Here is a 27,520-nt window from a genome sequence, read left to right as displayed (position 1 = left end):
AATTAATTCTAAGCGTACTTACCAGTAACTTATAGTTCCTTCCATAGGAATCCATTGTGTGGTTTTCACCAGAAAATTTTCTGTGTCCATTTTTGAAACGTACAAATATTCCTCTAAAATCAGCCGAATTACGAATTCCGATTTACTCACCTGTTATCAGGAGAGAACCCAGGGCTGAATCTTTTAGCCCAGCACTGACCCTGACAAGTAATTCTAAGCGTACTTACCAGTAACTTGTATTTCCTTCCATAGGAATCCATTGTGTGGTTTTCACCAGAAAATTTTCAGTGTCCATTTTTGAAACGTACAAATATTCCTCTAAAATCAGCCGAACTACGAATTCCGATTTACTCACCTGTTATCAGGAGAGAACCCAGGGCTGCATCTTTTAGCCCAGCACTGACCCTGAAAAGTAATTCTAAGCGTACTTACCAGTAACTTGTATTTCCTTCCATAGGAATCCATTGTGTGGTTCTCACCAGAAAATTTTCAAAGTGTCCATTTTTGAAACGTACAAATATTCCTCTAAAATCAGCCGAACTACGAATTCCGATTTACTCACCTGTTATCAGGAGAGAACCCAGGGCTGCATCTTTTAGCCCAGCACTGACCCTGAAAAGTAATTCTAAGCGTACTCACCAGTAACTTGTAATTCCTTCCATAGGAATCCATTGTGTGGTTCTCACCAGAAAATTTTCAAAGTGTCCTTTCTTGAAACGTACAAATATTCCTCTAAAATCAGCCGAACTACGAATTCCGATTTACTCACCTGTTATCAGGAGAGAACCCAGGGCTGCATCTTTTAGCCCAGCACTGACCCTGAAAAGTAATTCTAAGCGTACTTACCAGTAACTTGTATTTCCTTCCATAGGAATCCATTGTGTGGTTCTCACCACAAAATTTTCAAAGTGTCCATTTTTGAAACGTGCAAATATTCCTCTAAAATCAGCCGAACTACGAATTCCGATTTACTCACCTGTTATCAGGAGAGAACCCAGGGCTGCATCTTTTTTTTTAATTTTTTTTTTAAATAAACCTTTATTTGACTGCAAAGAGTTACAGACATGGGCCTACAATCACTTGGGCCGGCCGCTAATTAGTACGAGAAGAATACAGACATGTCAATCAAAAGATCCCGTTAGTCCATCCGCACTCTGAGTGAAGGCAGCGGTTGTAGTCGAATAACAGTATTAAGACGGTTTCATCTTTTAATTTAACACTTATAAACATTTCACACATACAAGGCAATAAGAATTAGAAGTATCAGTACGAGCTCCCCGGGGTAGGAAAGTCCACTCTATATAGCAATCATGAATGGTCTGTGACAGAGGAGGGGGGGGGCCCCGGGAGTAGAGAAAAAGCCAAACTGTAACATACTCATAACATAGAAAATTAGGAATGTTCAGCTAGGGGGACAAAGGAACATCCAATACTATTGCCAGAGGAGGGGCGCAGATGTCTCCGCGATAAGAATTCCATGGACCCCACACCTTAGTCCATTTCCTAGGCTTGCCTCTCACCACATACACCGTCTTTTCTCTAAACATGCACCAGTCCATATTCTCCTTCCATACCGAGACCGTGGGTGACCTCTGAGAACCTCATAACTGTGCGATGTCGCGTTTAGCCACCATATTCCCCAAAGTCGCCCACTGCGTCTGGGCCACATCATAATCATTTGGCTCCCACACGTTCAGCAGACACCTTCTAGCTTCCGGTAACAGAGCGACATGTGTGACCTCTTCCATTACCGCATGCACCCGATTCCAAAAGCGAGCCACCTCAGGACATTCCCATATGACGTGAAGGAAAGTACCCAGCGAACCACAGCCACGCTTACACAGTCCATCCACGGAAAGACCCATGCGCATCAGGCGGGGTCCATTGACATACACTCTATGGAGTATCTTCAATTGTATGAACCGAAGGCGGGCCGGAATTGCCACCTCCCGCGGGGAGGCCACCGCCGATACCCAGTCCTCATCGTCTAGTTCCAAACCGTCAGCTACCCAGACCTCCCTCAGGTGGGTCAACAGGTCCGCCCGCTCGTTCATAAGCTTTTTATAAATCAAGGAGATTGTGCTGTCAGGCATGTAACCATCCAGCACCCTGTCCTCCAATGGGGAATGTTCCGGGATAGCAGTACCATCAGGGAAAACCGAACACAATGCATGGCGGACCTGAGCATACCGGAAGTACTCCCTATCGTTCAGCTTATATTCCACTTTCAGCATTTCAAACGTTTTAAACTTTCCTTTCACCCAAAAATCACTCACCTTACATATGCCAATCATATCCCATTTCTCAAATCCTTTTGTTATCCACAAACAGCCCAGCCTTTCTGAAGCATACAGCGGAGTCGCTCGAGTCAGGCGGTCCTTCCATCCCATCGCGGCATTCGCAGCATGCCACACACGTACTGCTATCTTTGTTGGGCCTGTCAACTGCACACCGGGAGACTTCGAATAAAGTGCCCTATAGTAATCCCCACCAGGCAATAACATTTCATCCATCTCAAACGCCGGGTTCAGGGCCGGTCCGTACATCCCGTGAATCACCGCCGCCAATTGGGACGCCCAATAATAACGCTTGATATCGGGGAGCGCAATGCCCCCATCATACCAAGGGAGGGTCAATTTTGTGAGAGCGATTCGCGATCGCCCGTCCCAGAACAATTGCCTCTGCAAACTCTCCACCTCACGGAAATAGCGGGCCGGTATAACGTCAAGCGTGTTTTGTAGTGCATACAGGAATCGCGGTAGCGACATCATTTTAAACAACGCCGCACGTCCGAGCGGCGAAAGCGGAAGCCGTCGCCAACCCGAAACAGGCCACAGGGTCTAATGTTAAGAAGACTCCCAAGTATTTAAACCCCGACTGCGAAATCTGGATAGGGCAGCCACGCGGGAGGAGAGGAGCATCACCTGAGAGAACGTAGACGCATGACTTAGTCCAGTTAATGACCAAGCCGGAATTACGACCAAATGAGGTTAGAACATCAACTAATACAAGTAAAGACTGCCGGGGAGATGTGAGGTACACGAGAATGTCATCCGCATAAAGAGAGATGCGGTCCTCAAATTCAGGCGTCCACCTAATGCCCCGCAATGAGGGCTCCCATCGTAGCCAGGCAGCCAGAGGTTCCAAGGCAAGTGCGAAGAGAAGAGGCGACAACGGACAACCCTGCCGCGTGCCTCTTCCCAACACAAAGGGTGTCGACACTCTGCCATGCACCACCACCTGAGCCAATGGTTCATCATACAACAACTTTACCCAACCAAGAAACCCGGGACCAAAACTAAATTTCGCGAGCGCCGCCCAAAGATACGGCCATTCTAGAGTATCAAAGGCCATTGTCGCATCCAGAGACGCCAAAATGACCGGCTCACGTATGTACGCCGCTCTGGCGAGCACTCCATGGAGACGCCTCAGGTTCAGAGCTGTGTTACGGTGAGGTATGAAACCAGACTGATCCGGATGGATCAAGTCGCCAACGACCCTAACCAGACGATTAGCTAAAACCTTAGCCAGAATTTTGGGCTCAGCTTTTAACAGTGAGATGGGTCTATAAGAGATGCATCGATCCCGCGCCTTCCCCTCCTTGTGAATCATGACTATTGTAGCAAGACGCTGATCATAGGGGAGGGAGCCCACTTCTCGTGCTTCAAGAAACATTTCGCGTAGATGAGGCGCCATCTTGTCCGGGCGCAGTTTATACAGTTCGATGGCCTTGCCGGAAGCGACCGAGCGAATGGCCAAAGCAATCTCATCAGGCGACAACGTCGCATCCATCAGTATCCTATCCTCCTCCGACAAAGACGGCAACGCAATATCTCTCAGCAATAGATGAGAGTCATCTTCAGGGCGATCGGCGATCCGAGACTGGAGAATATACTTCGCGGAAATAATCCGCGAAACATTCAACAATTTCCACAGGGTCAGTCACACGCACGCCATCCGCTCTCTCAATGACCGGTACCACTCGACTCGCTCTCTCTTTCTTGTCCAGCCATGCAATCAACTTTCCAGCCTTATCCCCCACATCGTATAAGCGCCCTTGTTGCTCTCTACTCATCACTTTGGCGGCGTCGGTGACCAACGCTCTATAGTCAAGCTGCTTGAGACTGAGAACGTGCAACTTATCATTCGTAACACCCAGCTCCAGGTCCCCTTGCAACTCGGCTATTTCATTTTCAAGGCGAACCACCTCCTCAATCTTGCTTTTCTTGGTGTGGGAAATTAGGGAAAGGGCTTGCCCACGGATCACTGTTTTGAAGGCCTCCCACAACGAGGTAGCAGATGATACTGACCCCACATTTTCATTGAAATAGTGTTCGAGAGACTTGACCAGTTCCGCCCGGATTTTGGAATTACGCAGGTACCAAGGGTTAATCGGCGCCACCCTCCCCTCAGCCCCTGGGGTGACCTCCATGTGCAACAGTAGTGGGGAGTGGTCAGAGATACCCCATGCCAGATGACCTACTTCCCTAACCATCACAGCTTGGGCCGACAGCATAAGGACATAATCAAGTCTCGATAGACTTCCATGAGCCCCTGAGTGGAAAGTGTATTGCGCCTGTCCCGGGTGCATTAATCTCCAGCAGTCTATCAGTCCGAGGGTATCTATAAACCCACTCAGCCAGGTCTGTGCCCCAGGGAGATCCCTGGGAGGGTGACAGTCCGCCCTACCGGACACGACAGAATTAAAATCGCCCCCATCACCAGAAGCCCCCCCGGGAGTCCCAGGACCATTCGCCGTAAATCAGAAAATGTTACAGTCTGCAATCCTGGTGGGACATACACAGAAACCAGCGAGACAGTTCTGCCCTCCCATCGTCCTACGAGTGCAGCATACCGCCCTCTGTCATCATGAATTATATCGTACACCTCCAGCGGGAGAGAGGCTCTAACCAAGATGCCCACCCCCCTCGAGCCAGAAGTGAAACCGGAGTGAACAGCGAGACGATATCCCCGCCTATTCATAGCATGGCAAGAATTCCCAATTAGATGCGTTTCCTGCAGAAAGACAATGTCTGGTGAAAGTCGTTTCAAAAACTGTAGCACTACCCCACGTTTAATCCTGTCCCCCAATCCATTCACATTCCATGAGAGTACTCTCAATCCCCTATCCCCCATCCCAACCTCGTGCACAACCCCCTCCCCCCAGAGAACACGACCCTGACCACCAGTCGTATAGCGTTACGTTGCCTTGTAAAACAGTCAAACATTCCCCAACCCCCCCACCAACATTCCTGTTACAACTCCCCCCTCCCTGCACCCCTGCGTGAGCCCATGTAGCCCCCCCAACTTGCAGTGTGCCTGTCGCCCTAGCATTAACTAATCTACAAAAAGAAACCCCAAAGGAGGAGAGAGCCTCACTAAGCACCCCACAACCCCCGGGCATTTAAGAATAAGGCACTGAATTGAAACATCAAACCAAGGTATTGAAGTGTCATCGCAATGTTCAGTCACCAGGAACCAAGAGTCTACTCCTGCCCCGTCAAGCCCTCTCCGTTCTCCTCAGTCCGTCCCTCTCGACTTCGTCGCTGGGGCAAAGTGTCAAGCCAATCTCCAACCACCTCTGGCCGATCGAAGAAATGTGACCGATCCTCAAACTCAACACGCAACCTGGCCGGAAAGAGCATCGCATATTTCAGCTCCATGTCCCTCAGTCGCCGTTTGACACCCATGAACCCCTGTCTCTGCTTTTGGACCGACTGTGTGAAGTCCGGGTAGAAGCTTATATTAGTGTTCTCAAACTTCGTTGGCCCACTCACCCTCGAGGCCTGCAGGATAGCGTCCCTATCCCTAAAATTGAAAATTCTGGCAATAATAGGCCGTGGGGGAGCGCCCGTTTTCGGCTTACCACCTGGAACTCTATGGGCCCGCTCGACCACAAAAAATGTACTCAACCCTTTGGGTGCAAGATGGTTGATCACGAGGTCTTCCACGAAGAGGTCAGCCGCTGGATCCTCCGATTTCTCCTGCACCCCTATTATGCGCACATTATTCCGCCGAGCCCCACTTTCAAAGTCCTCCAGCCGACGGACAAATAAGTCATTGGATGTCCGCTGATTACGGACCTCGGTTTGCAGGTCGGACACATCTGTTGTCAGGCTCGACGTTTTCAGATCCAAGGATTTGACCTTTTCATTCGTTTTTGAAACTAGACTAGATTAACGTCGATCAAAACCGTGTCCAATTTATGGGCCAAGGTGTCGAATTGCTGGCCAACCGCAGCTTTCATCTCGTCGATGGCACCCATGACATCCTGCAATGTTAATTCTGTGGACGATCCCGGGCCATCCTTGGATCTCTCCGGTGACATATGCAGTCCACTAGGGGATCCTTTTGACTGAGCATAGCGGTCCATGTTATTAGCTTGGGTATAACCTCCCCGCCTAGTCGTCTTGGACTTTTGTTTATCTCCGTCCGATCTAGCCGCCATTGTCTGAGGGCCACCGAGGTTGTCGTCCACCAACACGATTAGTAATCCCCGGACAGCCGATCTAATGAGCCTCGGCGATCACGAAGTGTAGGCCAGACTAGTGTCCAAGAACCAGTCAGGATTCCCAATCTTCCCACTATCGACGTGTGGCTGACAAGCCAGGGTCCCCCAGCCAGTTTCAGCGAGGAGACCCGAAACCGAAAGTGAAAGTGCGGGGTGCACACCAGCCCGGGTCCTGCCTGCCGCTGTTGTTCACTTTCTGCGCGGGCACCATGCCAACTCGAGTCTAGGGGAAGGCCAGGGGCAGGCCGCCAACTTGAAGCCAATGCTATCCCAGTTCCTGAAGTCCGATTTAAATTTGGACAACGGGTATCACCTCCGCTTATGTTCGCCTGTAGAAGCCCGTCGATAAAATCAGGATTTATTCAGGATAGACGTGAGAGGTTGCGGAGGCCCTCGGGAGCCCTGTGCCTACGCGGCCATCTTGGTTACGCGCTAGGCTCCTCCAGGGCTGCATCTTTTAGCCCAGCACTGACCCTGAAAAGTAATTCTAAGCGTACTTACCAGTAACTTGTATTTCCTTCCATAGGAATCCATTGTGTGGTTTTCACCAGAAAAGTTTCTAAGTGTCACAAACTAAAAATATTCCTAAAAAATTGTCTGCATGACTTAAACACATTCTTTCAACTGTTTACAGGAGGTTGGCCAGTGCTGGATCCAGGATCCACCATTGAGTAAGAAAAAGTAACGATAACACTACTTACCTGCTAAGTGAATTTTCTGCCATAGGATTACATTGGTGATTCTATGGGAAAAAGTTTCTAAGTGGCAACTTTTAAAATACAATAATATTCCTTAAAAATCACTACTGTAACCAAAGCGCTTTTACTCAACTGTTTACAGGAGATGTCCAAGGACTGAATCTAGGATCCAGTTCTGTGGTTAGAGAAGTAAACCATAAAGTAACTAATTGCATTTAACTAGAAATTCACATTGAGCTCAATGTTGCTTTGTGTTTGAAATTGGGTTGCCCATTGCAACAACTGTAACTACTATACTTAAAAGTCTGTTGCCTATTTGCCAAGTATTTGAACTAAAGTAATTCATTCTGAGAAAGTATATTTTGTATTGTAATGTATAATGTAATTATAATGTAATTTAAAAAACATATAAATAAAAATAAATAGTTTAAAAAATGTAGTAAATCAGTATCAAAAAAATCAGTATAACAATTAATACATTCAAAATTGTCATTTACAAAACCTTTGTAATTCACTGAAAAAACCATAGGTTTCAGGCTTGATATAGCTAGGAATTAGCATTTAAAAAACCTTTGAAATTCACTGAAAAAACCATAGGTTTCAGGGGCGTTATAGTTAGGAATTGGCATTTAACAAACCTTAGAAATTCACTGAAAAAACCATAGGTTTCAGGGGCGTTATAGTTAGCTGGACATTTCCCTCTTACAAAACCCTTGTACAAAACCCTAGAAATTCCCCCGTTCTAGTTAGTTCAGCTAACTATAACTCGCGCCCCCGCAATGCACTGCTGATGACGTCACATATTACATCACTCATGACATGGTCAGTGACATTACTGATGACATCACTGATGACATCTGAAATGACATCACTGATGACATCACTGATGACGTCATCCATGTGATAAATTAGTGCATCTTCTCACACCCTTTGATATACTCAATCAAAATTTCAGACATCCATTCTCAAAACCATAGTTACTCCAATACCAATAACTACATACCTACTCATTGACTATTAGATCTACACACACATCCACTCACTCACCTGTACAGTCACTCATACTTACAGTCACTCAGTACAGGACTATCATATGCATTTATACACCTCCATAGACACTCACACACCACCAATCATCCATAGAGGTACTCTCACACCTAGTCAGTCATGCAAATATTTAATCACACTCCCATTTACTCACCTATGCAGTTATACACACACAAGTTCACTTACTCATAAAAATAGTACCACATTCTTACGCACTTATACAATCACTGATACAAGCATACACTCATCCATACAGTCACTCTCACAATCACACACTCTCACATATACCCACTTATATACTCTTACACACATATATACTGCCTTTCACATATGTAGTTACTCACACATGTACCACTGAGATATACATTCAATCACTAACACACCCATACATACACTCACCCAACCATACAGCCCATCACAGATGCACTCTTAAAACCATGCACCCATAGAATCACCCACTCACACATGTATGCACAGAGTCACACACACCCCACCCACACAAACAATCAGGCACCCAAACAGATACTCAGACAACCAATCAATAACCCATAGCTATTCACAAAACCATGCAGCCGCTTATACACCAACAGACAAACAGATACAGACATTCACACAGTTTAGTCACTAGTCTGCAGTAAGATACGTTTAATGACTCACTTATAGAGTCAGTCACGCGCCTACTAAATCATCCATTCACACAGTTATACACCCACTCATTCTTCCATAGGTTTTTCCCTATATATATATTAAACATATTTAAAATTTACAAAAACACACACTCACTGGATGATGTCATCAGTGATGTCATCAGTGATGTCATTTCAGATGTCATCAGTGATGTCACTGACCATGTCATGAGTGATGTAATATGTGACGTCATCAGCAGTGCATTGCGGGGGCGCGAGTTATAGTTAGCTGAACTAACTATAACTGGAGAATTTCTAGGGTTGTGTACGAGGGTTTTGTACGAGGGAAATGTCCAGCTAACTATAATGCCCCTGAAACCTATGGTTTTTTCAGTGAATTACCTACTGGCGGTCGCCAGTAGGTAGTTATAGTTAGGACCCTGTTTCCATAGGAAATCCGCAACATTCTATTTTAACTAACTTTGGCGCCGGTCGACGAATCCTCGCAAATTTCTCAAAATAGGTGGGGCGCTACGCTTCGCTCCTACCCTGAAAGTCTCGGGGGGATTCGTCAAGCGGGGGCTGAGATAAAAGGGGGGTCCCAAAACGCGTTTTTCCCATGCATTTTTCCATAGGACCTTTAGACAGGGCTACAGCCCGAACGGCTGAACAGAATTACTAGAAATTTGGCAGAGAGGTAGTCCTCAGGTCAAGGAAGTGCCTTTTGTAGGTTTGGTGTAAATCTGTTCAGTAGATTCTGAGAAAATAGCCTTTAAATCAATATATATATCTGAGCCAGCTTACGGTACGCTTACCGTAAGCTTACCGTACGCGTACGGTGGCGTGCGCGAGCGCGATTCTGATTGGCTGTTAGATCTTAGTAAACATTCGAATCGGCCGAAACCAGGAAGCGGCGGCCGCCATTTTGTGTATTTCACTCCGGTAAAAAAGAGTGATATCTTGAAAAGGGGGCAAGGGAGAGAGTTACAGACCCCCTAACATTTGTAAGGGGGTCAAAGAAGGACAGAAAAGTACAAAGAAAACATTTATTGATTTTTAAAAAAATCACGGGGTACGCGTACGGTAAGCTTACGGTAAGCGTACGGTAAAAAAAAAATACAAAAAAGAAATGAAATTCAGATTTAAGTGTTTAGATATTAGGGGGCTCTAAAAAGAGCCGTTGTGTTTATTAAGTGATTTTTTTGTGGTACCTACAAGTAAGTACTGATGCAGAGTCTAAGGTTCAAGAGGAAGACTCTGTTCCCTTCATCATTGAAGTGCACACCATCTCCTCTATAAATGTCTTGCATGTCGTAACGCAAGTTGTTGTGGTAAATGGAACCCATACCATAGTCACGGAGGAAAGCAGAAACAGATTTGTTGACGTGCTTTCTTGCTTTGTCAATCTGCGGACAGAAATGATTGGACCAGTTCCATTTTTGCCTTTGGCATATGTTAGAAAACACAAAGGCAGTTTTAGGGAAAAGTGAAAACAGTTGTGCAAAGGTGTCCTTCATAAGCATTTCCAGACCTACCCCAGTCAAAGTGCCTAGGTCATTGCCACCACAGTGCACTATTATGAGGTCAGGGTGTTGGATTTGCATGAAGGATTTCACCAATGGCATCAATTGGTGCCACTTTAACCCTCTCTGACCAATCCATTTAATGTCTACATTTGGCAAAGCAAGGTCTCTCACCATACCTGTTTTCTCTGCAAACTTTTCACTCCAGAAGACATAGCTGTGCCCTACAATCCACACTGTGAACATCTTCAAAGGAGAACTGGATGCACTCAGGAGGTGTCTTTCAGTAGAATGGCAATATGAAAAGAAAGACAGTTTGGAAATGGAGGCATACATATTTTTTTCAAAACAAAAAGAACTGATTGGCTGTTTCATACCATTCTAGAATAAAAACTAGGCTGTATGTGTAAATTAATAGAAGCATGTTTTGTATTGGTACAAAAAAATGTGTTACCAAAGAACAGTACTATGGATTTGCTGTTAGGTTTGAAAAGTCAAGCACTCTTGCTCTGTGGAATTGAAACATTGTGTGGCGAACTTCTGACCTAACTCCACACAGCAGTGTTCCATGAGCTGTTGCTATGGTAGCAGGCAGAAGTCAAGTTGGGGGAAGGGTACTAGGCAGAAGTCAAGTTGGGGGCAGGGTACTTTTGGAAAAGGGTTGGTTTTCAACCAATAGAAATGTGTGATTACATTTGAAAAAAAGGGGGAAGCACTGAGATTTGAAACTTACATGTATATGTGTGGAAAAATAGAGGGAAAGTTTGCCATTATCTGGTTCTGCTGAGAGGAGAGAGGTGTAGAGAACAGAGATCCTGGCTCTGATAATCTGCTGTTTGAGTGCCACATTTCTTTCACAACTAACTAATTTAAAAGGTGAGTTTAGAGTTTGAGAGGGGATGTATAGGGTAAATTAAGAAATGAAAAATAGAAATGTAATTCTTTTTGTTGAAGTTGCGTTTATTATTTTCTGTTTTGGGAGAAATTTAAATGTGAGGAACATGTAAAATAATATGGACTATGTTTTCACGATAAATTAAGGTGTATTGGTATAAAAAATGAATAGTTTAAGGGTTTGAGGTTGGACTCAGTAATGCAAATACATTCAGCATCACTAAGGCTGGTTGCCCTTGGTGGAATGTAGGCAGTCACCCAGGTTACACATGTTGGGAAATATAGGCAGAGATTTATTGTGTACAACTCTGGTAATTTTATATTTGCATTAGTAGGAAAAAGGGGGAGCGATTTTTTGGTGCAGAAGCAGACTCTTAGCACACACCCAGCTCATTTCCATGTATAATCATGCACAGTATTTACAAGCGAGTGGGTTTTGAGGTTTCTTTCTGTAATGCAAAGACATTCAGCATCACTAAGGCTGGTTGCCCTTGCTAGAGTGTAGGCAGTCACCCAGGATACACATGGTGGTGGTCTGAAAAAGCAGTCTGGACATGGGCTTTTTAAAAAAAATCTGAAAAGTGGATTCATAATGTGTCAGTCTGTAAAAGTGATTATCACTTGCCAAAAAAAAAGAGCAGTAAGTGTGCATTCAAATTGGCAAAGAAATTTCGTTTTGTGACTAATGTGAAAACATGACTCTGTGTGCAAATAGGAATTACAGGCAGAGATTTATTGCGTTTTGCTCTGGTGATTTCACAGTTGCATTAGTAGGAAAAAGGGGGAGCGATTTTTTGGTGCAGAAGCAGACTCTTAGCACACACCCAGCTCCTTTCCATGTATAATCATGCACAGTATTTACAAGCGAGTGGGTTTTGAGGTTTCAGTCTGTAATGCAAAGACATTCAGCATCACTAAGGCTGGTTGCCCTTGCTGGAGTGTAGGCAGTCACCCAGGATACACATGGTGGTGGTCTGAAAAAGCAGTCTGGACATGTGCATTTAAAAAAATCTGAAAAGTGGATTCATAATGTGTCAGTCTGTAAAAGTGATTATCACTTGCCAAAAAAAAAGAGCAGTAAGTGTGCATTCAAATTGGCAAAGAAATTTCTTTTTGTGACTAATGTGAAAACATGACTCTGTGTGCAAATAGGAATTACAGGCAGAGATTTATTGCGTTTTGCTCTGGTGATTTCACAGTTGCATTAGTAGGAAAAAGGGGGAGCGATTTTTTGGTGCAGAAGCAGACTCTTAGCACACACCCAGCTCCTTTCCATGTATAATCATGCACAGTATTTACAAGCGAGTGGGTTTTGAGGTTTCAGTCTGTAATGCAAAGACATTCAGCATCACTAAGGCTGGTTGCCCTTGCTGGAGTGTAGGCAGTCACCCAGGATACACATGGTGGTGGTCTGAAAAAGCAGTCTGGACATGGGCTTTTTTAAAAATCTGAAAAGTGGATTCATAATGTGTCAGTCTGTAAAAGTGATTGTCACTTGCCAAAAAAAAAGAGCAGTAAGTGTGCATTCAAATTGGCAAAGAAATTTCGTTTTGTGACTAATGTGAAAACATGACTCTGTGTGCAAATAGGAATTACAGGCAGAGATTTATTGCGTTTTGCTCTGGTGATTTCACAGTTGCATTCGTAGGAAAAAGGGGGAGCGATTTTTTGGTGCAGAAGCAGACTCTTAGCACACACCCAGCTCCTTTCCATGTATAATCATGCACAGTATTTACAAGCGAGTGGGTTTTGAGGTTTCAGTCTGTAATGCAAAGACATTCAGCATCACTAAGGCTGGTTGCCCTTGCTGGAGTGTAGGCAGTCACCCAGGATACACATGGTGGTGGTCTGAAAAAGCAGTCTGGACATGGGCTTTTTTAAAAATCTGAAAAGTGGATTCATAATGTGTCAGTCTGTAAAAGTGATTAACACTTGCCAAAAAAAAAGAGCCGTAAGTGTGCATTCAAATTGGCAAAGAAATTTCGTTTTGTGACTAATGTGAAAACATGACTCTGTGTGCAAATAGGAATTACAGGCAGAGATTTATTGCGTTTTGCTCTGGTGATTTCACAGTTGCATTAGTAGGAAAAAGGGGGAGCGATTTTTTGGTGCAGAAGCAGACTCTTAGCACACATCCAGCTCCTTTCCATGTATAATCATGCACAGTATTTACAAGCGAGTGGGTTTTGAGGTTTCAGTCTGTAATGCAAAGACATTCAGCATCACTAAGGCTTGTTTGCCCTTGCTGGAGTGTAGGCAGTCACCCAGGATACACATGGTGGTGGTCTGAAAAATCAGTCTGGACATGGGCTTTTTAAAAAAATCTGAAAAGTGGATTCATAATGTGTCAGTCTGTAAAAGTGATTATCACTTGCCAAAAAAAAAGAGCAGTAAGTGTGCATTCAGATTGGCAAAGAAATTTCGTTTTGTGACTAATGTGAAAACATGACTCTGTGTGCAAATAGGAATTACAGGCAGAGATTTATTGCGTTTTGCTCTGGTGATTTCACAGTTGCATTAGTAGGAAAAAGGGGGAGCGATTTTTTGGTGCAGAAGCAGACTCTTAGCACACACCCAGCTCCTTTCCATGTATAATCATGCACAGTATTTACAAGCGAGTGGGTTTTGAGGTTTCAGTCTGTAATGCAAAGACATTCAGCATCACTAAGGCTGGTTGCCCTTGCTGGAGTGTAGGCAGTCACCCAGGATACACATGGTGGTGGTCTGAAAAAGCAGTCTGGACATGTGCATTTAAAAAAATCTGAAAAGTGGATTCATAATGTGTCAGTCTGTAAAAGTGATTATCACTTGCCAAAAAAAAAGAGCAGTAAGTGTGCATTCAAATTGGCAAAGAAATTTTGTTTTGTGACTAATGTGAAAACATGACTGTGTGCAAATAGGAATTACAGGCAGAGATTTATTGCGTTTTGCTCTGGTGATTTCACAGTTGCATTAGTAGGAAAAAGGGGGAGCGATTTTTTGGTGCAGAAGCAGACTCTTAGCACACACCCAGCTCCTTTCCATGTATAATCATGCACAGTATTTACAAGCGAGTGGGTTTTGAGGTTTCAGTCTGTAATGCAAAGACATTCAGCATCACTAAGGCTTGTTTGCCCTTGCTGGAGTGTAGGCAGTCACCCAGGTTACACATGGTGGTGGTCTGAAAAAGCAGTCTGGACATGGGCTTTTTTAAAAATCTGAAAAGTGGATTCATAATGTGTCAGTCTGTAAAAGTGATTAACACTTGCCAAAAAAAAAGAGCAGTAAGTGTGCATTCAAATTGGCAAAGAAATTTCGTTTTGTGACTAATGTGAAAACATGACTCTGTGTGCAAATAGGAATTACAGGCAGAGATTTATTGCGTTTTGCTCTGGTGATTTCACAGTTGCATTAGTAGGAAAAAGGGGGAGCGATTTTTTGGTGCAGAAGCAGACTCTTAGCACACACCCAGCTCCTTTCCATGTATAATCATGCACAGTATTTACAAGCGAGTGGGTTTTGAGGTTTCAGTCTGTAATGCAAAGACATTCAGCATCACTAAGGCTGGTTGCCCTTGCTGGAGTGTAGGCAGTCACCCAGGATACACATGGTGGTGGTCTGAAAAAGCAGTCTGGACATGGGCTTTTTAAAAAAATCTGAAAAGTGGATTCATAATGTGTCAGTCTGTAAAAGTGATTATCACTTGCCAAAAAAAAAGAGCAGTAAGTGTGCATTCAAATTGGCAAAGAAATTTCGTTTTGTGACTAATGTGAAAACATGACTCTGTGTGCAAATAGGAATTACAGGCAGAGATTTATTGCGTTTTGCTCTGGTGATTTCACAGTTGCATTAGTAGGAAAAAGGGGGAGCGATTGTTTGGTGCAGAAGCAGACTCTTAGCACACACCCAGCTCCTTTCCATGTATAATCATGCACAGTATTTACAAGCGAGTGGGTTTTGAGGTTTCAGTCTGTAATGCAAAGACATTCAGCATCACTAAGGCTGGTTGCCCTTGCTGGAGTGTAGGCAGTCACCCAGGATACACATGGTGGTGGTCTGAAAAAGCAGTCTGGACATGGGCTTTTTAAAAAAATCTGAAAAGTGGATTCATAATGTGTCAGTCTGTAAAAGTGATTATCACTTGCCAAAAAAAAAGAGCAGTAAGTGTGCATTCAAATTGGCAAAGAAATTTCGTTTTGTGACTAATGTGAAAAGAAATGTAGTAATATATTTAAATAAAATAAAGGATTTTTTTTTTAGTTTTTTTCAGGTATTGCTGAAGAGCAGTGAACAAAATTTAAGATGCCTACAAAATCCAGAGTTCAAAAAACTCACAAAAAAAACCTATATTTGAAGACAACTGGAGGACCAAAGTTAGTAGAAGATGCTCATGTTGGGAAAAAGAAAAAATCTTCTGGTAAGCAGAAAAAACAATTTCTAAAAAATATATTCAAAAGAATGAAAAATGTACAAAATGTCAGTACTGGAAAGAATGTAATGAAAAGAAAAGGAAAGGAAAAAATTGAGAATTTAGTTAATGCAAATATACCTTCTGCAACTGAAAAGATTTACATAAATAGAAAAACAGCGTTTAAAGAGATACGTAGAAAAATGTTTCAGAGAAGAGTTATGTCCAATTTGATAAAGGATGTGAAGAAATATAAGCAAAAGAGTAAGTTTTATAAAAGAAAAAAAGAAATTGAAGCCATTGCAGCAAAGGCATTAGAATTAAAAAGGAAACTATTCATTTTAATTTTGAATAGGATGCGTACATTAGACAAAATGGTTAATGTACTGAAATCACATAGCAAAAGGAAAAGAGTAGTGAACAGAACAAACTTTTGTAAAGTGTTTTTAGGAAAGTGAATGCATAGTTCAAGTAGTGAACCTTTTTTTAATGAAGAGAGCTATTTTCAAAGTAATAGTTTGCTGCATGCAGTTGACACCAGAGGTCGTGCTTACGAAGTAAAAAATAATTGCATAATGGAGAAGGAGATAATGGTTCCAAGAGATGAGGTACAAGTGATGGCGGATGAGGCTATGGGGAGACGTGCTAAAGCCCCAGTGTACACTTGGAATTGTAGTAGTATTTGCACTGTGCGTCAGGAATCTATTGACAAATTTTGTGAGTTTCTAAGAGAATTTAGTAAAAAAAGTATAAAACAGAAGATTAAGGTGCTTCAAAGTCTAGATCCGTGCAGAGTGAGAGAGAATACTGGTTTGCAGGGTCATTCTCTGGCTTGTCTATCTAGGAAAGTGTGTAATAGTGTTTTCCATCATTTTAGGATGTTGGCTGTTCATCATACTGAAATGAGAAAGTTTGTGAGACGGTTGTATTTTGCTAAAAGTCCAGCAATAAAGTTAGATGAATTGAATAGGGCTCTGTTCCGTGGAACGGTATCAGATGAAGAGAAGGTTGTTGATGAAATTCAGTTTTGTTACTTTGGTCCTGAACAAAACAGTGCAGAGAAGGACACAGTAAATGAGGAAGAAGTGGAAGAGAATGTAGAACCCTCTGTAAGTAAGACATTTAATGATCACATAACAAAATTTGCAATAATCTCTAATGAAAGAACAAATATTACTTGTATTTGTTGCCGCAGAACTCATTATAGAAAACAAACCAGGTATGTTGATCTCTACAGAAAGAGTGAAAATGAAGAAAATTATAAGTGGAAGGATTTTACCACATATATATTTCTTGAAAATTGTTTTGAATTGGGTGAAGTACAGCGTATTTGTAAATACTGTTACAACAAGTTAGAGGAAAATAGAATGCCGACCAGAGCAGTACATAATAATTTAGAATTGGATGCTATTCCTGCTGAACTTTCTGAATTAAATACATATGAGTCTATACTCATTCAATGTGTTCATCCGTTCCAGACCATAGTACGTATGGAGCCCAAAACTGGTAAATTACCTCCTTCTGATTTACTGAGAGGTTTAAAAGGTAGAGTGGTGTATTTGCCCTTGGATTTGAAAAAAATATGGAAACTATTGATGCGGATACTTTGGAAACTGAACCATTAATTATTCTGGTTAATGGTGTACCTACAAAGAATAAGAAGATTTGGCAGGAGCTGGTAGATGTACGGAAAGTACAAAGAGCAAATTTGTATTTGAAAAAGAATAACAAATGGTATGAATCAATTTATATAGAAGAAGAAGAAGAAGAAGATTTACAAGAAGACACAGAAACACCAACTGGACAAATTGAAAAAGTGGACAAGTCAAAGGAAGAAGAAATTTATGAACATTTTAGCATACATCCTCTTCATTCAAAAGAAGTTATGGGAGACAATATTGATCTCTTTCAGATGAAGAAAGCAAAAGGAAGTCCCGTGAGTGTATGGGAGGAGAGCTTGGAAGCTCGATGTTTTCCCCAGCTGTTTCCTAAAGGAAAAGGAGGACGATACGATGAACGTCCGGAACAGATTCCAGCTTCTGAGTATCGGACTACAAGACTATATGCTGAAGATCCCAGATTTCGACAAAGTATTCCTTATTTGTTCCATCTTTTATTTGAAAGCGACTTGTCTGCACTGTCTTATGCAGTAAATCACATTTTAAAAAGTGGAGTACATTTACAAAATGTGTCTGCTAAGGATTTTATGGAGAAAGTGCAGCACCGAGATGATCATTTGGAAACACAACTGATCAATCTGATGGTTTGTCAGCGTGGGACAAATGAATATTGGTACCGACGCCAAGGTGAATTAAAATGCATGTTACGGAATTTAGGAACACCAACATGGTTCGTTACCCTAAGCTGTGCGGAGTACGCTTGGGATGATTTACTGGATTTTCTACGAGAGGCAAATTCAAACATTAAAAACATCGAATACAAGACAGCAGGAGAACTGTGCTCATTGGATCCGGTTAATGTTTGCAGATATTTCAATCATAGATTTGAGGCTATGATGTCCTTCATCTGCAATAAAAAAAATCCACCTCTTGGAGAAGTAGTAGATTTCTTTTGGAGAAAAGAGTACCAGGCAAGAGGTGCTCCTCATATTCATATGCTGTTGTGGATCAAGGATGCCCCAAAGTTTGGAACAGATACTGATGAAGCAGTGTTATCTTACATTGAAGAATATGCAACATGTGCTATACCAAAAAGCACAGAAGAGAAAAAGTTAAAGGAGCAAGTTTTACGTTTCCAAAGTCATCGGTGTGGAAAATACTGTCGACGGAAATACAAGAGCAAAGACAAATACTACACTAAATGTCGATTTGGATTTCCTAGACCTGTTCTTTCAAATGGAAGAGTAAACAGTTTTATGTCAGCTGTGAGACATACTATCACAAGAAAATCACCTAAGAATACCTACAACCTTAAAAGAAAAAAAGAATCAAAAAATATAAATGACTACAACCCAGTCATTTTATCCATGTGGAACGCTAACATGGATATACAGTATGTAGCTGACAATTCCATTGCTGTTGCTCGATATGTAACATCTTACATTACAAAATCAGAAAAAACAGAATTGAAGGAAATGTGGGAAGAGATTTCTCACGAGAAGACTGTCAGTAAGAAGCTGTACAGTTTCAGTTTGAAGATGTTATCGCATCGAGAAATTGGATCCTACGAATGTTCAGATAGGTTATCTTCTGCAAGTCTCTACTCGAAGTCAAGAAGAATAATTTGGGCAAGTTTAGGCCTTGCAGCAATGAGAAATCGGGTACTAAAATCTGTTGGAGAAATTGAATATTTGGCCGAGAATGACCCAGAAAGTACAGATATTTTGAAATCAAACATGTTGGACACATATTATCCCAAGAGAAGTCAACATCTGGAGAACATGTGTCTCTATGAAGTGCTGCAGAACTACATTTATTCACGGAAAGCCGCAGAAGACATCAACAATGGAAAATATAAAGTTGTTGGTGAAGAAGGATGTTTGGTGAAGCAAACAAAAGGAAGTTTGATGAATCACAGGAAGCTGAGTTGCGACACTACTGACAAGAAGGAATTTTACTACTTGGCTCTTTTACAGTTGTTTAAACCATGGCGTACAGAGGATGAACTACTGGGAGAATTTCAAAGCTATGAAGATTCTTTTAATGCTTGCAAAGACAGCATACAATGCAGTACATTCTCAAGTTATCTGCAAATGTTAAATGAAGAAATTGAACAGGAAACTACAATTGCAGCAGAAATAGCTAGAGACAGTTCTCAGGACAGCCAAAGTTCAGAAACACTCAGTCAAGATCCCCTAGGACAACCAATCGTTGAAAATGAAGCATCAATAGCCATGAATGAAGTGGAAACTGCCATGAATCAAGCTCAAGAAGAATTTATAGACTTACAAAATTTGGAAAGACAACTGAACGAAGAGCAGCAACAAATTTATGAAGAGATCAGAAACAAAATTGATCACGGATTTCTACATGAAAAAAAAGAGTGCTCATGCACATCATTTCATCCCATCAGGATGTATGTAAGCGGACAAGCTGGAACTGGAAAAAGTTTCCTAATTAAAGTCATCAGAAGCTACCTACAGCAAAAAACGGATTCTACTTTGTCTTGTGTGGTTACTGCTCCAACTGGGTTAGCAGCATATAACATAAAAGGAATCACTTTACATCGTTTGCTAATGTTACCAGTGGAGCATGAGAACAAAATACAATACAACAAGCTAACTGGAGAAGCATCCTTGGAAGTTTCAAGAGTCTTGAAGAAGATGCAAGTTCTCATTATTGATGAGGTGAGCATGGTTTCAAACTTAATGCTTGCCTTTGTGCATTTAAGAATGCAGCAAATTCTGAAGACAGACTATGACATGTTATTTGGTGGAAAACACGTCATAGTTTTTGGAGATCTTTTGCAACTTACTCCAGTTAAAGGACAACCAGTGTTTAATACTGTGACACATGAAGACACAAAGAAGTCATTGGGAAGCATCGGAAATACAAATATTTGGTCCTTCTTTGAGTACAAGGAACTTACTACTAATATGAGGCAAGCAAGCGATGAAGAATATGGAAGTATTCTGAAAGATATCAGAATTGGACTACTCACAGAAGTTGGCAAAAAAGCATTACAGAGTCGGCTGCTACAAAATTTATTTCCAAAGGAAGAAATGGTTGCAGAGAAGATATACAAGAACATTGCAGAAAAGAAAAGTATCATCTGCTTAATGCCAACTCTACGTGAATGCTCAATATTCAATGAGGAGCTTTTGAAATTGGAAAAGGAAGAGATCAGGAAATTAGAAGCAGTGGACAAAATAGAGGATGGAAGAATTACTGTCACAGTAACAGGCACACTGAAAAATAAATTGGATTCACTAGAGAAGAACATTTCCAAAACAGCTGGATTAGAAAAAAATCTATATGTTTGCATGAACTGTAGAGTATTTTTAAGGAGAAATTTGGATGTTGAAAAAGGTTTAGTTAATGGAGCTATGGGAAGAGTTGTGGGTTTTATTAATTATCAGAAAAAAGATGGAATTGAATGTTTAAAAATAAAATTTGATCAGATAGAAGAAGTTAAAGACATTTGTCGTTGTTCAGTTCGTTTCATGCTTGTGAAAGAGTTATATGTACGTAGGAAGCAGTTTCCGTTTTTGCTAGCATATGCTGTAACTATTCAAAAGTCTCAAGGATTGACTGTAGATTGTGCATTTGTGAACATTGGTTCAACTGTGTTCAAAGAAGGTATGGCATATGTTGCTTTGTCACGAGTGAAAACATTATCAGGTTTATTCATGATAGACTTTGATGACTCAAAAGTTAGTGCTGATACAAATTGTGTAAAGGAGTATAATAGATTAAGAAGAAGCTATGCTCCTCATTTAGGTCAGTATCCTGTGTTGGAGAAACGTGTAGTTTCTCGTAAAAGGAGAAATGAGAATATCTGTGATGAAGATGTACAGAGGAGGAAAAAAAAGAGGAGTGATGTAATTGCAAGCAAAAAGAGTAAGGAAAAAGAAGAACAGGTTGTAGGATGTCATTTTGAAAATAGCTCTGGTGTCAACTGCTACGCAAATGTAGTGCTGAATGTTGCATTTTATCTGGAAAGTTTGCAAGAGCAGATAATAGTAAATCAGGGAAAAAGATTCTGTTCAGAGCTGAGTCTCCTTTTTCAAAAGCTGAGTAATGATAAAACTCAAATAGAAAGTGCTACTGAAATTAGAAAACTTTTAGATGTATGTTCAGGACGAACACAGTTTTCTCAAAATGAACAGCAAGATGCACACGAATTTTTGATGTTTTTTCTTCAGGTACTGGAAGAAGAAGAAGTTGCAATTGATAATTTATTTGGTCTCTCTTATAAATGGGAACATAGTTGTGAAAACTGTTCTAATATATGTGGCTCTAATGTTGATAATGAAAGGTTTATTTTTTTGACATTGCCAGACTAAAACAGTCACTTTTGCTAAATTAGTTAAAGATGCTAATCATAGCATGCAATGCGGTGAGTGTCAATCTGACATGTTTTCAACATTAATTTTAAAGGAATACGGACAGTATGTAATTTTAATGATGCAACGATGTAGAGCTGATGGTTCAAAATTGGATACTTTAATAAAGAAGTTTACAGGACAGCAATTATCAATTTCAGGAAAAACTTTTGTAACTGTTGCAATAATTTTCCATGAAGGACCTACTGTTACTTCTGGACATTACACAGTTTATCTTAAATGTGAAAAAGGCTGGACACTGTGTAATGATTCCCAATTGGTTTTTAAGCAACGTTTGCCTTTTGATTTAGCAAATTCCCATCTAATCTTCCTGAAACCTAAATTTTAGAGAGACTTGGCAAGATCTGGACAAAACAATTTTACCATTTGATTGGATTACCATTGGAATTTTCAAAAATAAAGATTTTTTAAATTATCATTTGGCCTAATGGAAAGATAACCAATTGTAATGTGGACTTTTTTAATTTTTAATGAAACTTTGGAAAACCAAAAATTTAGAGAAAATCGGTAACATCTGCACAATTTAAATTTTGGAATGTTATTGGAGTGCCATTGGAAATTTATTCAAAAAAGATTTTTTAAATTACTATTTGGCCATGTGGAAAGGTAACCAATTCTATTGTGGACTTAATATATTATTAATAAATCTTTCGGGAACCAATATGTTACAGAGAATCGGTGAGATCTGTACAAATAAAACTTTAGAATTTTATTGGATTACCATTGGAAATTTAATCAAAAAAGAATTTTAAAATTACTATTTGGCCTAAAGGAAATGGAACCAGATGTAATGTGGAGTTATTTGAGATATAATATTGTGATTATACTTCTGAAACAAACATATCAGACGGTATTTTAAAGAAATAAGTATTGGTATTAGATGATATTTTTTTAGAATATTTCGTATTTTTTATAATGTTAAGTTTAAGTAAAAAGAGATTCTGGGCTTTTTTAATACAATCTTTGAGATTGTTATTTTTTTTTGCCCGCTGTAAAATGATGAATGCAATTGCTTTCACAATTTATAGTGAAATGCCATATATTCTGAAAACAGCAAAAATAAGGCAAAAATATTTTTTGATAAATATGTAAATATGTGTACTGTATTATAAAATGTTTTAAAAATATTAATACTTTTTTCTTTTTTTTCAGATTGATATAGAAAATTTTCGAAAACTAGAACCATTTTTAAAGCAATTTTTTTAAAAAACAAATGAATAAATATTTTTTTGAGTGGGTATGGTAAGTCAATATTAATAATTGTAGTCTCTCAAGGACCTTGTAATGTGATAATTGATTTTTAGTGTTTTTAAAAAAAAAAAAAAAAAAATTACGCGTACCGTACGCGTACGGTAAAAAAAAAAAAAAATAAAGTTTTTAAAAACATATATAAAAAATAGAGGAAAGGTAAGGTTGGCTCTTAAAAGAGCCGTTGTGTTCATGCAGGGACAGAGGAAAGAAAGATTGGGAATATTAGACGGTACGACAAGTGTGCTGATCTATTTTACTGTTCACTAGGGAAACACTGGTCTCCCTATAAGTAATTAGATCGTGACAATGGGCGCACCGTACTTCAACCCTCGCAAACCGAGGGTTAATTTCCAGAGGGCCAGCAAAAGGAGATGCTCCCCCCACAGATGAAGGGCTCACCTGACCTGCAGAAGAAGGACTCAGCCCTGCAGATGATGGTCCAGGCTGAGCTGCTGTGGATGTGCTTGGTTGACTTACTGAAGGGTTACCTCCAGTAAGTCGAGCATGTGTCCTTTTGTGTACATCCTTGAGGTGCCTCATCATGGTATGATTCCCAAAGGAATACTTCCTGTCAGGATTACCTCTTGAAAGTACACGCTGACACAGCTTGCAAGTCACTAAGGGTGCATTTACCTTTAGCTGGCCTTCAGGAAAAGTAAAATAATCCCATACATAAGAGGTCTTTTGTTTCCTCGCTCTCTGCCTCAAGGTAGTGCTGCTAGTGCTAGCCTCACTCTCAGAAGGGCTCTGCTGTTCTGCCATCGTATCACAAAGACAACCCAGCTCCTTCTCCTAAGGGATCACAAGCAGAAATGAGGGGAATGGGTGTGGTGTAGGAGAGTTCTAGAACTGAAAGTAGTTTCATCCAATCAAAAGTTGTGTTTCATGATCACATGACCTACCGTACGCTTACGGTACGCTTACGGTACGCTTACGGCAAAAGTACGCATGCGCGTAAAAAAGACACGCGCTTGCGCGCATGCGCATAACAGTCACTACCCGACACTTCCGCGTAACGTGCGCGTGTAGCATACACGCGTACGCGTCCCACGCGGAGTACGCGCGGCTACGCAAATTGCGTAACTATACGCGAACAGCGTAGATAAATTACGGGCATTGCGTAAACCGTACGCTTACCGTAAGCTTACGGTACGCGTACTAAAAAAAAAATTAAAAAAAAGGAAAAAATGTATTGCTAATAAATTTTACCTGTTTATTTTATAAAATATTTTTAAAAAAACATATTATTGAATTTTAAAAATTTACCATTGTCTTAAAAAAAGGATAGAAAATTAAAAAAAATATATGTTTAAAAAATAGAAGAAAATAAAAAAAATAGCATTTAAAAAACCTTGCAAATTCACTGAAAAAACCATGGGTTTCACACACGTTATAGTTACGAATTAGCATTTAAAAAACCTTGCAAATTCACTGAAAAAACCATGGGTTTCACACACGTTATAGTTAGGAATTAGCATTTAAAAAACCTTGCAAATTCACTGAAAAAACCATGGGTTTCACACATGTTATAGTTAGGAATTAGCATTTAAAAAACCTTAGAAATTCAATGAAAAAACCAAAGGTTTCACACATGTTATAGTTAGCTGGACATTTCACTCATAAAAAACCAATGAAATTCCCCCGTTATAGTTAGTTCAGCTAACTATAACTCGCGCACCCGCAATGCACTGCTGATGACGTCACATATTACATCACTCATGACATGGTCAGTGACATCACTCATGACATCACTGATGACATCTCAAATGACATCACTGATGACATCACTGATGACATCATCCTAGTGATAGAGTGGCAGACCACCTCTGCCCCTAATATAACCTTTGATACACACATTCAAAAATAGAAATTAAAATTTTAAAAACAATGGACATACCAATACCAGTTACAACAACCTATTCAGTAATTCTAAGATCCACATACACATCCAGTCATTCACCAACAGTCCTGTACAGTCACTCATACATGTACTCACTCATCATATGTACTCATACACGTATACATCCTGTTACACAATGCCACTCATCCATAGAGGTACTCACACACATAGTCACTCATGCTAATAAAGAATCAAACATACATTTACTTGCATATACAGTTATACACACACCGCCACACTTACTTCTACAGAAACTTACACATACTTAGTCTTTTAAACAATCACTTATTAAACACATACTTATTCATACAGGAACTCTTCCAATCTCTCACTCTCACATATACTCGCTTATATACACCAATTGTCACATATACTAGTTTAAAACATATGTAGTTACTCATGGAGACACTATTGAGACAGTCATTCACTCACTAACACACCCATGCACACACTCATTCACCCATATAGTCCTGCACACATGCTGTCTTCAACACATAAAAAGAGTGAGTCACTCATTCATGCACCTATGCACTACGTAATACCCCCCACCGAACCATACAGACATCAGACACTGATACTCAAAAAACCAAATAATAACCTATATAGACACCCATGTAGCTACTCACCAACCCATGCAGCCACTTATACACAAAGTGAGAGACTGATACAGATATTTACATATTTTAACATTACTCACTAAGCCATGTATTCAAAAAGATACACTTAATCAGTCAGTTATACAATCAATTTTTCAAAAACAATTCATCCATTTAGGCACTTATATACCCATTTATTCTTCCATCGACCTTGAGATATACATATATAAAACATGTGTAATTTTCTGAAAAACACACATTCTCTGAATGATGTCATCAGTGATGTCATTTGAGATGTCATCAGTGATGTCATGAGTGATGTCACTGACCATGTCATGAGTGATGTAATATGTGACGTCATCAGCAGTGCATTGCGGGCGCGCGAGTTATAGTTAGCTGAACTAACTATAACGGGGGAATTTCATTGGTTTTTTACGAGTGAAATGTCCAGCTAACTATAACATGTGTGAAACCTTTGGTTTTTTCATTGAATTTCTAAGGTTTTTTAAATGCTAATTCCTAACTATAACGTGTGTGAAACCCATGGTTTTTTCAGTGAATTTGCAAGGTTTTTTAAATGCTAATTCCTAACTATAACGTGTGTGAAACCCATGGTTTTTTCAGTGAATATATATATAGATAGATATATATGCAGACAGCTTTTGCCTGGGCGGAGCGGGGGTTGGCCACAGGTCTTGGCCTACCACCAGCATACCTCCATACTTCAGTTTGGTTCATAGCACTTTATTCTGCTCATAAAATGGTCATAAAAGGTACATAAAAATAATATCCGTATAGCATATTCAGGAAAAAGTTTAATAGCAAATCAGCATGAGAAATAATACTACAATAAAAATCCACCAAGTGCACTGATCGGGTTAAGTCTACAATAACATTCCCCCCAAAAACATATTCATCTCAAGCCACCTCCCACAATCAGAATCATAAAACCATTACTCCACACCATAGGATCAGTGGCGGCTTGTATTAAGGGGCGTAAGGGGCGTTGCCACACCTACCAGCATCGGGGAAAACTAAAGGGAGAGAATGAACACCAATGGAGCAGTTTTAAGAAGTGCTCACTGCTTGGTGCTCCCCCGTGAAACTTTAAAGACAGTTAGACTATGTAAAATATATATATTTTTGTACTTACTTTGTCTCGAAATGGAAGAGTCTTCCTGCGCAATGTGCGTGCAAAGCTGGGCGACAACTATTCCTCGCCCTCGAGGCACAAGCGAGGAGCGAGGCGGCGGGTGACATCAGCCTTGTGGGAGTGGCTGCATAAAGCGGCAATGCATGGGTTTCAAATGGGGCGCTATTGAATTAGCCCAGGGCGCGGTCAGTGGAGCGCCATTCAGGCTAATGGGAAGGGGCAGGGCTGGCTCAAAGTGCACCGAGTGCAGGGGGTGGTGACAATTACAGCACTCTCCTTTCGCCTCCGTAAAGTCTGCTTCCTAATTGGGTAAGGCCGAGGCGACCGGGAGTGGCTATGCATTTAGATTCAGTTTGGCAGGCAGCTCCTATTTCCGGTAGGTAACACAGTTGCTGGAAAAAGAAAGGGGCCTGCAGCCGTGGTTTCAAACGACACACGTGCAGGTAAACCTTTTCCCTTTTTTTGAAGCATAGCCCAGGACTCGGCAGGTATCTGCTTCCCGCGCTGTATTTGGTGTGAGACTAGCTAGATGTGTGAAGGCAGAATTTTTCTAATGAGAACCTGGAGCCGAGGCTGGTAGGGCTGGTGTGTTGGATGGGAGACTGACGAGGTGGGGCTTTGCGCGGGTTGAGTCGTTACTATCTCGGTCGTCTCACGTTCGTTTGCAAGATGAGTTTGTTCTGATCCGCGTTCAGTGTTCAAGCCTCGTGGGTCCGTCTAATCTTCCCTTTCTTTTAAGTCCTCGCTATTTCTCATGTTTTACAAGCTATTTATTATCCTTCTCCTTCCTTCTGTTGTTTATCTTGTTTAGCCTTTTACTCTTTCGTCTTTGGTATAAACTGCTTCTTTATTGACGTTTCCTCTTCCTTCCACTGGAATTCTGTGACATTAATTCATGTTTTTGTCTTT

Source organism: Triturus cristatus, chromosome 6, assembly GCF_964204655.1.
Source record: "Triturus cristatus chromosome 6, aTriCri1.1, whole genome shotgun sequence".
Lineage (NCBI taxonomy): Eukaryota > Metazoa > Chordata > Amphibia > Caudata > Salamandridae > Triturus > Triturus cristatus.
Note: the sequence above shows the minus strand (reverse complement) of the source record.